Genomic DNA, 12311 nt, shown 5'->3' with positions numbered 1-12311 from the left:
GGGCGTGGCGGGGCTGCACACTCCGGTGGATCAAAGCAAGTTCGATATAATGCAGTTTCACCTATCACACGGTAAGATTTTTTTGGCTCCCGAGGACAGCGTTATATCGAGGTAGAGGTGTTGTTAAATTTGTTTAATTGAAGAAAATAAACACATAAACAAAAACAGTATTTAGCGTTAATCTGAGCTAGTTGTGGTCTATGAAAAGCTGAGCTATCCGGTGCTATGAGACTTGGAATCAAACGTTAAAGTTTGTTAGCTTTAGACCTTCTCCTTTTACAAGCAATCTTGTTCTCCCAATCCATGGCTCACTGCCTGTGAGTACTTATCAGCTCCCAAAGTTCAGCGATCCTCTGTAGTCTGTGTTCATCTATACTTTATATAGAAATACTTCCTTTTTTCTTGGCAAAGTCAGATAGCAAGGTTTTCATAGGTGAACTGAGGTATGATGTCTCCCTTATTTATCTTCTTTCTGTAAATAACACAAATTTTCAGTTTTTTTCTCTGTATTTGGTCACTTCAGAGGCCTTTCATCCATTTAATAAAAGATACCTTTTGAAGCTATGTAAACTGTGATGCATTTAAAATTATCCCCACCCCTCTCCAGGGATGTTTAGCAAACACCTTAGTTAAAGCCAGTTTCTTTAGTAATCCAATGAACTCTCCACCGTAAGGGATCTTCATGTACAGGAAGCCTGCAGGTTTTATGCAAGATTGCATTATAACAGCTTTCACATTGATAAAAATAGAACATTGCAAGTCATAACGAAAGGTACAGTAATGGGTCATGACATTAATTAGCAGTTTTCTTGGCAGTCTCAGTAATCCAGACAGAGAGAAATCAAGGTTGAGGCACAGTGATACCCAGTGATAACTTTGGGGAAGCTTGCACGGCTTTTGCTCATGCTGTCCCTCTTCTGTGGATAAACTGGGGATTTCAGTTTTCAAGATGTTCAGTCCAGCGACAGGTATACACAGATACTTTAAAATGTACAAATGGAGAGAACCATAAACAGCCTAACTCATGCTGGTGTTATGCATGCAAACTCTGTCTTCAGCAGGTATGCTAGAATATATCTTGTTGGCGTTATATAATTTTCTCTCCCTGCCCCCATAAACACACTTTCCTGGATCCAGGCGGACCCAGCACTAGACATAAGCAGACTAAGCAATTGCTTAGGGCGCCAACCAGCTCAAGGGGGCCCTATTAATTATTAGTATACAGTGTGTGTGTGTGTGGGTGAGGGGGCAAAATTTTCCTGCTTAGGGTCACCAATGGGCTAGCACCAGGTATAGGTAAATCTACACTCCTTGACATCTCACTCCATACTCACCCTGCTCCTTGCCTCTTGACCACGGTGCCCGATAAGGCCAGCCCTGCTGCACCCTGCTGGTCTGGGCTGAAGCCCAGAGCCAAAGCCCCACGGCTGGAGCTGGAGTGGTGGAGGGAGGAGTGACAAAGCCTGGAGTCCCCCAGCTTCAGCTGGGGCGGCGGGAAATGATGGAACCCACTGCCAGAGCCCCAAGGCTGAAGGGATGTGGGGAGTCGCATGCCAGGGAGGGGCCACTGCTTTGCCCCCTACTTCATCTCTGTCCAGGAAGCTGTTGTGGCCGCAGGAAAAACCGCTGCTGTCCACATGTGGCCATGATGGCTGCATTTAAGAAAGGCTACCTTAGAGTCTCGGGCACTAGCAGTGGCCATCTCTTCTTGGCAATAAGAGTACCACCTTTCCTATTAGATACAGATCTTGCTGTAAATTTCCATTTTTTGTCACCTCCACGTTAGGTTACTGAAATGCTTGCTTCACGTTGAGGCCATTCTGAAACTGAAGCTAGTATAGAATGTGGATGCCTGCTGACTAGTGGTGGGGTCTCAGAGAAAGCACAGTACGCTAAGTGCTCTGGTGTCTCCCTTGACTGTCAGTTTAATGAGTAGAATTGAAGGTGTTGGTTTTAAACTGTAAATCCCTAAGAATTTGTTAGCCAGCTCTCTCCTGATGGGCATTGCCAAGTTGCAGTCAGCAGAGATCTGCAAGCTGAAAACCCCTTGGTATAGAGATCAGGGGCTTTTGGTAGAACCAGTACATTGTCTGTTAGCCTTCCTCAACTTTGGAGTTCACTCCCCTACATAGTCTTTCTTAGTCTGGTTTTGTTCATGTTTGAGGCATACTGCAAAGCACAGTATTTTTCTTGAGTATTTTAGGATGAGACGGGTTGATCACTGAATGTTGTTGTGCTTGTATGAATTATTATTGGTAATGGACTGGCTTTCTTGCTGTTTTTATAGACTGTCTATTAAGCATAATACATGTCTCTTAACTCTTGCATGAAATGCTGTTTTATTATTGCTAAGTGCTCACAACTTGGAAAGATGCCAGAAAGTTGAAACAAATACAATTAAGTACATGAAGTTTTGGAATAGAAAAGCTTTGTTGTTGTTGGAGTTTTAACTTTAAAAAATAAAAAGTGGTGAAATGAGTGGAGTGCTGGAAAGATGGGAGCTAGGGGCTGAAGGTGTTTCTCCATCTGCAGCCTATCCAAGCCCTTCCTACCCAGAACAGCAGCCCAAGGGAAAGCTTTGTAAGAGTTCTCCTTGCTACAGACTGCCTGGTTCTCAGACTGTGGGTTTGGTCCCCAAAGTGGGTCTTGACCCCATTTTATGGGGTTGCCAGGGTCAGCATTAGACTTGCTGGGACCTGGGGCTGAAGCTGAAACCTGATCTCCACTCCCACCCAAGGTGGCGGGACTCGGGCTGCAGCCCTCTCCCCTCACACTTGGGGTGGCGGGGCTTTGGCTCCACCCTCCCCCGGGGTCATGTAGTAACTTGGTTGTCAGAATGCAGTTGCGGTGCAACGAAGTTTGAGATTCCCTGGCCTAGACTGTGAGGGAGTAGCAGGCTGCTGCACCAACACATTCCTCCCTCCGCCCCACACACACTTCTGAGGCTGATTGTGGGAAATAAAGGCCCCTATTCCTCTGCTAATAGTACAGTAATAGCAGGGGGGGCTGGGTTTTGGGGCCTGGTTGCATGTATGCCGTGTACCCATCTCCAGACATGACAGACTTCAAAGGAATGAAGCTCCTTAAAGCTCCTTCTCCCCCCAGTAGTAGGTATTAGATGGAGGCTCTTTGGCAGGGTTTGCTGCTAGTTTTTAGTTGCTTATTTGTTTTTCTAACATGTCAAAGGGCCCTACAGTTTCACATGGTTGCCTTTATTTAGATTTATTTAAAAAAATGGAATGATTTCTCAAACAAGATTCAGAGGGTCCTGTGGCACCTTTGAGACTAACAGAAGTATTGGGAGCATAAGCTTTCGTGGGTAAGAACCTCACTTCTTCAGGCATCTGAAGAAGTGAGGTTCTTACCCACGAAAGCTTATGCTCCCAATACTTCTGTTAGTCTCAAAGGTGCCATAGGACCCTCTGTTGCTTTTTACAGATTCAGACTAACACGGCTACCCCTCTGATACTCAAACAAGATTGTTGTGTAGTCCTGTTACGGCTGTGCACTTACACTGCAGAGGCGGCTCTTTCCATGGAAGACAGTGTGATCCCTCTGTAGAATTTGCATATTTGTTGGTGAATTATTTTTCTGTTTTTTCAATATAAAGGGTGCCATGAATATCTTGTACCCTGCTTGGCTATTCTGGCACTCCCTGATAAAAAGCCACCATCATCCATATGTGTCTATACCTGTCCTGAGATAAGTGTGTGTAGGTACATATGTATGTGTTTTTTTTTTGGGGGGGGGGGGGGGGAGAAAGGGTGTAAGTTGTAACAGTCTTCACTCAGAATTTCCCATTTTTTTTTAGTTTTATGTCTTTGCTTTAACATTTTTAATTATTGTTTACTGGGTTAGGTAAGATATTAGTTCCCTTTAACTTGTAGGCTTTTAGATGGATACTCTGTATTTTGATCAGCATGGTTATTTCAGTGTTCAAATGGTATATCATACAACTTGTTAAGGCACCAATTTTAGTATTTTAAAAAAACAAATTCTGTCTTCAATTTTATCCATGCAGCAAACTGTCATAGGGGTTGCTCGGGTGTAGTAGAGAGCTCAGTTTCGTCCAGAATATTTAGTATTTATATATATCTTCTGTCCTACTCAAGCAGGTTACATCCAAGGATTTTGAAGCACTTTACAAATATTCAGTTAAAGCTTCACATCACTCCAGTTCAGTTGCTTTCTCTACATGGTGGGTAAATGAGGGCACAAAGGTTTACTCACCCATGACCACACAGTGAATTAATGGCGGTGATGGGAATAGAACCTGTCCCTGACTCATAGTCGTGGTTAAACTACAAGACCATTTCTTCTCCCTGTATGTAACTTTAGTAAATATAGAATCTTAGAAACATATTATTTCCCTTTGTCACGTTAGGAATCAAGGAACAGTGTGATAAAGGCTTCCTCCTGAACCATTGTAGCTGTGCTACTGATGGCAAAGTGTTCAAAGAGCAGCACCTTTCTGCCAGGTTATTTAATGACTGTGCTCTGACATAAATTTCCGCTGGGCTGCCGTGAGCAGGTAGTGAAAGATCTGTGTGTGACTCAGCTTTTTTCTGAACCTGTCTGACATGATCAAGTATGTACTTTGCCTGTTTATTCCCAGCACAGTCAGTACTGGGAGAGTCACATTACACAGTTGGCATAGTGTTTAATAACCAGCTCAGTAACTGATCTAAAAATTTTAGTTGTTTGCTTTTATTTTATTTTAGTTGTTGTTTGCTTACTAAAGTCAGCAGCATGGGGGTGTAAAATCTGCACAGAAAATAGTCACTAGGGGTTTTTCCTAGCAAGTGACTTTGAATACCTAAACATTCCGATATTATTTCTTTACTCCACTGGTAATCAAATTTCAAATGTAAAACCACAAAGAAGACAGCTTTGATGAAGGCAAATTGCTCTGATTAGAAAATGGAATAGGTCAGCAGCAATCCATCCTACTGCAGCTATGGGTGCTGAACTTCAGTGGTTTCCAGTCCATCATTTTGGTGCACGTGAACCAAAACCTTTATACACAGAAGCATTTGCTTCCCCTCTCCTTTCCCCACAATATTATATCCAAAGGATTTTTGAAGTGGTTTCCTCGCCGGTGTCTTTGTTTGTCCATCTCATTCCCAGGTTTCAGTCACAGTGCACAAAAGCTGCCTATCTTCCAGTGTGACTGAAGGCGATTATAATTACCTTGCCTACCTATTTACGCACTTGGTGCAGAAGAACCACCCTCTGAAGATTGAATACAAATAACAATTTTAATTAGATTACTTGTATAAAAAGCAGTGGATCATTATGATTTATTTAGTTTGGCATTTTTAAAGTTCTTCTTCGAGTGATGGTCTCTGTTGTATTCCACTGAGGGTTTATGCATGCATGCCCTGTGTCCGGAGTTGGAGAATTTGAAAGTAGTAGCGTCCATTGGTCCACTTATGCGCCCTTGCCTCGCCTCGCCTCGTGGTTTTGTCCAAGGTGATAAAGGGCGGGGCAGACCGACTGCATCTCTAGTTCCTTCTCACTGTTGCATGATCTGAGTCAGAGCTAATAGTGTCCTCTCAGCTCTGATGCACTTTTAAAAGAAGAAGTTGTAGAAATTCTCTACAGTTTGTTTTTATTCTACTGTTTCTTATATAGTTAAGTTTTTAGTGGTAGTTCTTCTAGGATTTGGACTTTGGGGGAGTTTGTTTTTCCAGTCCCACCCTCACCAGTGTATCCACACTGGATACTGGATTATGCTGAAGATGCCAGGATTCAAGATCCTGCCCACGTTCGTTCTCAAACAGCAATGGGCACTAATGCTCCATCTACTGCTTGGGAGAAGCTCACATTTCATCAAGGTGCAGTATCTGCCAGTCCTTCCCAAGCTGTACTGGAGAAGGCCAGGCTCTCTGCCGCAAGAAGCACCTCATGGGGCCACCCTCAATGGCCACAGGCACTGTCATAAGAAGGGAATCGTGGCTTTACTCATCCAGTTTTCCCAGAGAGGTGAAGAATACCATTGAGGACCTTCCATTCGATGAGTCACACCTGTTTAATCAGAAAACTGACAAATGCCTCCACTCCCTCAAGGATTCCAGAGCCTCACTTCAATCGCTGGGTATCTATATAGCTACACCCAAGCAAAAATTCTACTGTCCACCACCTGCCTACACAGCATTTTGGGTCTCCCCAGTACTTCCACTAGAGGCCATACAAACCTCCTGTAAGCACCAGAATCCGCAATGATTCTGCTTTCTGCCTTCACAGTCTTCATCATCTCACATGCAGTCCACTCAGAAGCGATATTTCTGAGTGCCACTAGAGAGCCGTCAACTATTCTGTCCACTGCTATGCAACCAAGCACCCCCTTCAGGTTGTCTAGAACTCTTCTTACCAGCTTGGAGTGTAATAACAATGGACAAGCAGGTCCTGGATGTCATCCACTATGGCTATACAATCGAGTTCACCATGCTACCTCATGCCCATCCCCCGTCCTGTTCCCTTTTCAGGGCCACCTCTCATGACAGCATCCTTGCCCTAGAAGTAGACTCTTTACTGCAAAGAGGAGCAATAGAGCATGTTCCTCCAAACTATCAGGCACGGAGTTGTATTTGACTTGCTTCCTGATACTGAAAAAGATCATGTGGAGACCAATCCTGGACCTCCGTCACCTCAGCCTCTTCATCCGCAAGCCCAGGTTTTGTATGGTTACCTTAGCAGCCATCATACCGTAACCAGAAAAAGCCTTGGTTTATGGCTGTCAATATGCAGGATGCCTATTTTCACATGGATATCTATCCAACCCACAGGAGTTTTCTGAGGTTCATGGTTGGCTCTCAACATTTTTAGTACAGAGTCTTACCGCTGTTTCCCGGATCTTCACCAAGGTTTTCTATGTTGTAGCGGCCTACCTCATGCATTCTGGGGTCCTTATTTGCCCCTATCTTGACAACTGGCTTCTCACAGCATGATCCAGAGAAGAAGCTCATCTCTTGACCTGCATGTTGGGCAGCGTCAACATCAAAAACCCCTTTGATTCTCACGTAGTCCCTAGAATTCATAGGGGCCTCCATCAACTCAGTCCCGGCCCATGCTTATCTACCAAAGGACTCTGCAGGAGCTTTAGTCAACAGTCCATCTGTCCCGGTCAGGACTTGCATATCCCTCCTTGACCATATGGCAGCCTGCACGTACGTCACCACTTTCACTCACCTCCACTATCTACCGATGTGGCTCCAGGGAGTGTATTCACCCATGCAATGATGTCCTGGATCTTCTGCTGATAGTTTCCCCGATGGTGCTGTTTTCTCTCCATTGGTGGATGGACCTGTAGCAGTTCTGTACAGGGATCACCTTTCTTCCGTACTGTGGCAGAATGATTACCACAGACACATCCCTCACAGGATGGGGAGCACACATGGGTGACCACATGATATAGGGAACATGGACCCCTTGGGAATCCAAGATGCACATCAACATTCAGGAATTCCGAGCAGTATGATGTGCCTGTCAAGCATTTCTGCCTTCCGTTCGCTCCCATCTTGTTCTTATCATGTCAGACAACACCTCCACAATCTATTACATCAACAAACAAAGGAACAAGAGGTCAACTGGTCAATGTGTGGAGGCAGGCAGTCTATGGGACTGGTTCATTGCCCACAAGATCCTTTTGTCGGCAGCCTATCTTCCAGGGACTCAGAACGTGATTGCAAACTTTCTCAGCAGAAGATTTGTCGCTGATCGTGAATGGGAGCTTCACGACTCTGGAATCACAGAATATCAGGGTTGGAAGGGACCTCAAGAGGTCATTTAGTCCAACCCCCTGCTCAAAGCAGGACCAATCCCCAGACAGATTTTTATCCCAGATCCCTAAATGGCCCCCTCAAGGATTGAACTCACAACCCTGGGTTTAGCAGGCCAGTGCTCAAACCACTGAGCTATCCGTCCCCCCCAATAAACCTCATCTTCAGCTTCTGGGGGACTCCGACCAGAGATCTTTTTGCCTCCCTCGTCAGCAGTAAATGCAGCACATGCTGTTCAAGAGGGTATGTTGGTATCCACTCTCAAGGTGATGTCCTCATCCTCTGCTGGTCAGACCAGATCAACTATGCCCTCCCCCCTGTCCCACTGCTCCTGTGAGTCCTCTACAACAAGGATTCTCAACCTTTTTCTTTCTGAGCCCCTGCCCCCCCCAACATGCTATAAAAATTCCATTGCCCACCAGTGCCACAACAACTGTTTCTTCTTTGAGTAGTATCCCTATGGGTGCTCCACTGTAGGTGTGCTTGCGTCCCTGCGCTGCTGATCAGACAACTTTGGTAGCAGTGTCTGTTAGGCCAGCACATGTGCTGTCTCTCCTCATGCCCTGCCATGAGACTAACGAGCATGTGCAGGCTAACCCCCTGAGTTCCTTGTCAACCACCCCTGACTAGAGATGGAGTCATTAGCAGGCCATTTGTGATAAGTTAGCTTCTTTAGCATTTTTATTTGTTAGTCTCCTCAGTCTTAGTTGTAGTTTTTTTCTCTTTATTTCTCTTCCAAAACAAAAAACAAACACAAAATCTTCCCCCCCTTCTTTTGTCAGGGACCCCTTCCCCCAATGGGGTGTGCCTGGCTCACCAAGCTTCAAGAAGTGTCTCTCCTGCAAAGAGGCCACCCCTGTGGCAGACAAGCACTCTCGCTGCATACGCTGCCTTGGGGAAGGCCACATTCCACAGAAGTGTCATCTCTGCCAACAACTCAGACTCAGGTCTCCAAAGGACAGGGAGTTGAGACAGATCGATCTTCATGGAAACAGCCCCCCAACCTTCCTCAGATTTGCGCCAGGAGTCACCCAGAAGACACATGTCTTCCCCGCAGTCCTCAACATCCAAGAATTGTGGGTCGAAGAAATCAGCCATGGACCCCATTGTAAGATAGCAACAAAGAGAGTGGTGAGTCCCCAGAGTGAGTCCCGAGCTAGCTGCAAAAGATCGTTGACACACTCGGTTTCATCAGCACCAAAACAATCCAAGCCTGTTACCCATGGCTCACAAAGATCTGAAGCGGCAGGTACCGGTGACGCGCCTAAGGACCTGATGGGCACAGGCATTGAGCCAGTGGTACCGATAGACAAAGATAGGAGCAAACAGCACTCCAGTAAGAAGATGCTGCCAATATGCACTGTACCTTTAGCACTGTCATTGGTGCCCCGTCTGGCATTGGAGCAGTTGGTGCAGGCGAGATCCCCAACTCCCTCAGTACCATCAACGGCACTGGGTCGGTCAGACAGCCAGAATTCTGGCACTCAGGAGAACTCAGGGTTTCTCTGATATAGCAGAGTCTCCTCAGCACTCGACTTCGGTACTGAATCTTCTCCAAGTACGGGAGCCTTCTCTGGCACCCTGCCATGCACCTTCACTTTCTAGAGGCAAATCAGACAGCGCACCAGAGGAGGTTGTTTCCCACCAATCCTCCCATGCTCCCTATGGTGCTCGCTATCAAGAGGCTCCTCCGGTATATCCTCAGTCTGTAGTGCCACTACCATGGTACGGCCAGCCATGAGCACCATCACTGGGCTCTGTTCCACTGCCCCAGTGAACATACTGGGATCCCCGGGCGGCATATTGCCCCCACACTTCTCAGGCTTCCAGCCTCGCCCATGAGCCCTCGAGACATTCTTGGCTACAGTATCCAGAACCTTGAAATCTCCAGAGGAGATCTTGGAGGAACAGGAGGGTGGACTTGAGGATGAGGTTACTCCAATGACCAACATATCTTCCTCCTCTCCAGGTGAGGCAGTCATGCCCTCACCTCCATCCTTAGTCAGAGATTTCCGGCTCTTCTAGGACTTGGCAAAAAGGGTTGCAGACACACTGCAGATACACTTGGAGGAAATCAAGGACACTCACTAGAAACTCCTTAACACCTTACACTCTTCTTCATCCTCCAGAATAGCCCTCCCCATCAATGAGGCTCTCTTGGACTCTGCAAAAACTATGTGACAATCCTCAGCATCGGAGATGACTACTTGTAAACAGGCCGATAAATATTATGTCTCAGCTAGGAAGATGGAATTTCTTTTGTCCTTCCCTCCTCCTAACTCCTTATTGTGGATGTGGTAAACTCCCAGTGCCATCAGCACCAAATGAGATTCACCCCCATGATAGAGATTGGAAGCGCTTAGATCTCTTTGGGAGGAAAGCCTACTCCTCTGCCACATTGCAATTTCAAATTGCAAATTATCAAGCCTTAACAGCAAAGTACGACTATGTTAACTATTCAAAACTCAACAGCTTTAGTGATCAGCTCCCAGAGTCAGAGCATGACCAGTTCCAAGCTGTTATCCAGGAAGGGCATCTAATAGCCAAAACAATGCTTCAGCCAGCCCATGATGATGCAACTGATACAGTGGCCGGGTTCATCTCCAGAGTGGTGGCTATGCGACTTGCATTGTTGTTACACCTTTCGAGCTTCCCTAACGAGGTGCAGATGACTGTTGAGAACCTTCCCTTTGAAGGCACCAAGCTGTTTGCGGAGAAGACTGACGTGTCCCTCCATTCCCATAAAGATTCCAGGGCCACTCTCCACTCATTAGGGATCTAAATGCCTAGACAAAAAAGAAAAATTAGGCAGCACCCCCAACATAAATCACGTACCGCTCAGTACCCGACTCACCACTTTTATGAACCTCAACAAAAGAAATCTAGGTTCTCCAGACGCAAACTATCAGGTCCACAACCTCCCACATCACAAACCTCCACCTTCAAACATCAATTTTGACATGTTGGTTAAGGTGCTGACAGACCACTGCTCTCAACCACTACAGCTGACCAACCTTTCTTACCCATTTGGCTACCATCTTGCCATGTTCCGCAGCACCTGGGGATGCATAACATTGGACTGATGGGGCTTGGAAATCATTCGCAAGTGTATTCCATCCACTTTACCTCCCTCCCCCATCATATCACCCTACCCTGTCTCTCTTTAGGGACCCTTCTCACAAGAGTTTACTATGACAAGAAATAGATTGCCTCCTCCAGTCAGGAGCTATAGAACCAGTACCTCAACATCTACGAGGCAAAGGTTTTTTCTCTTGCTGTTTCCTACTACCCATGAGGAAGGGCGGTTCGAGACCCATATTAGACCTCAGAGCACTCAACAAGTTTGTCAAAACTCAAAAATTCAAGATGATCAGTCTTGCAATGATTATTCCAGCATTGAACAGGGAGACTGGTTTTCAGCCCTCAAAATTCAGGATGCCTAATTCCATATCTCACTCCTACCCTCCCACAGATGGTTCTTCAGATTTACTCTAGGACAAGACCACTATCGTACCTGGACAACTGCCTCTTCAGAGCTTCCTTCTTCAACGAGGCTTGCCCGGTTACCAAAACCGCAATAGACTTGTTCACAGAATTGGGCCTACAGATCAACACCCAGAAATCAACCCTCATCCCGGTACAGCACCTGGAACTCAGAGGGGCCCACATTGACTTGTTACAGGCCAAAGCATTTCTACCTCAACACAGGTTCCTGTCCTTGGTCATGGTCATAGAGACAGAACAAAAAAGCCCCCAAATATCAGCCAGACCGCCTCCAACTCCTGGGGCGTATGGCAGCGAGCACAGCAGTGGTACCTCACGCCAGGCTTCAAATGCAGTGTCTCCAGATGTTGTTAGGCTTGGTCTACAGACTAGACAAACCTCCGTCACTGCCCACCAAGATCAAGAACTCCCTGGACTGGCAGAAAAACCCAGCAGATGTTTGCAAAGGGCTCCCCTTTTCATATAATAGAATCATAGGGTTGGAAGGGACATCAGGAGGTCATCTAGTCCAACCCCCTGCTCAAAGCAGGACCAAGCCCCTACAGATTTTTGCCCCAGATCCCTAACTGGCCCCCTCAAGAATTAACCCTGGGTTTAGCAGGCCAATGCTCAAACCACTGAGCTACCCCTCCCCCCACAAAGTTCCCCATTGTTACTTCTCACCACCAATACATCTCTGGTAGGATGGGGCTTGCATCTAAACAACCTTACAACACAAAGCAAGTGGTCATCCATGGAGACATCTCTTCACATCTGGTGCTATAGACCACCAGACCAGGGGGATGAGGTGGACGATATCTGCTGGGAGACCAATACAGCAGTGCATAGACAATCCAGGGAGGTTTAGGAAAGTGTAGGGGACAATTTCCTGGTGCAAGTGCTGGAGGAACCAACTAGGGGCAGAGCTTTTCTTGACCTGCTGCTCACAAACAGGGAAGAATTAGTAGGGGAAGCAAAAGTGGATGGGAACCTGGGAGGTAGTAACCATGAGATCGTCGAGTTCAGGATCCTGACACAAGGAAGAAA

General features: G+C 46.3%; 1 protein-coding gene across 9 annotated transcripts in view; it reads left to right on the top strand.

Moving 5' to 3' along the window:
• The window catches only part of EIF4G3 (eukaryotic translation initiation factor 4 gamma 3), a 390421-nt gene that overhangs the window by 132636 nt on the left and 245474 nt on the right, over positions 1 to 12311 (top strand). The window lies entirely within an intron of this gene.

Source organism: Malaclemys terrapin, chromosome 19 (genome assembly GCF_027887155.1).
Source record: "Malaclemys terrapin pileata isolate rMalTer1 chromosome 19, rMalTer1.hap1, whole genome shotgun sequence".
NCBI classification, from domain to species: domain Eukaryota; kingdom Metazoa; phylum Chordata; order Testudines; family Emydidae; genus Malaclemys; species Malaclemys terrapin.
Note: the sequence above shows the minus strand (reverse complement) of the source record. Positions and strands in the feature narration are given on the sequence as shown.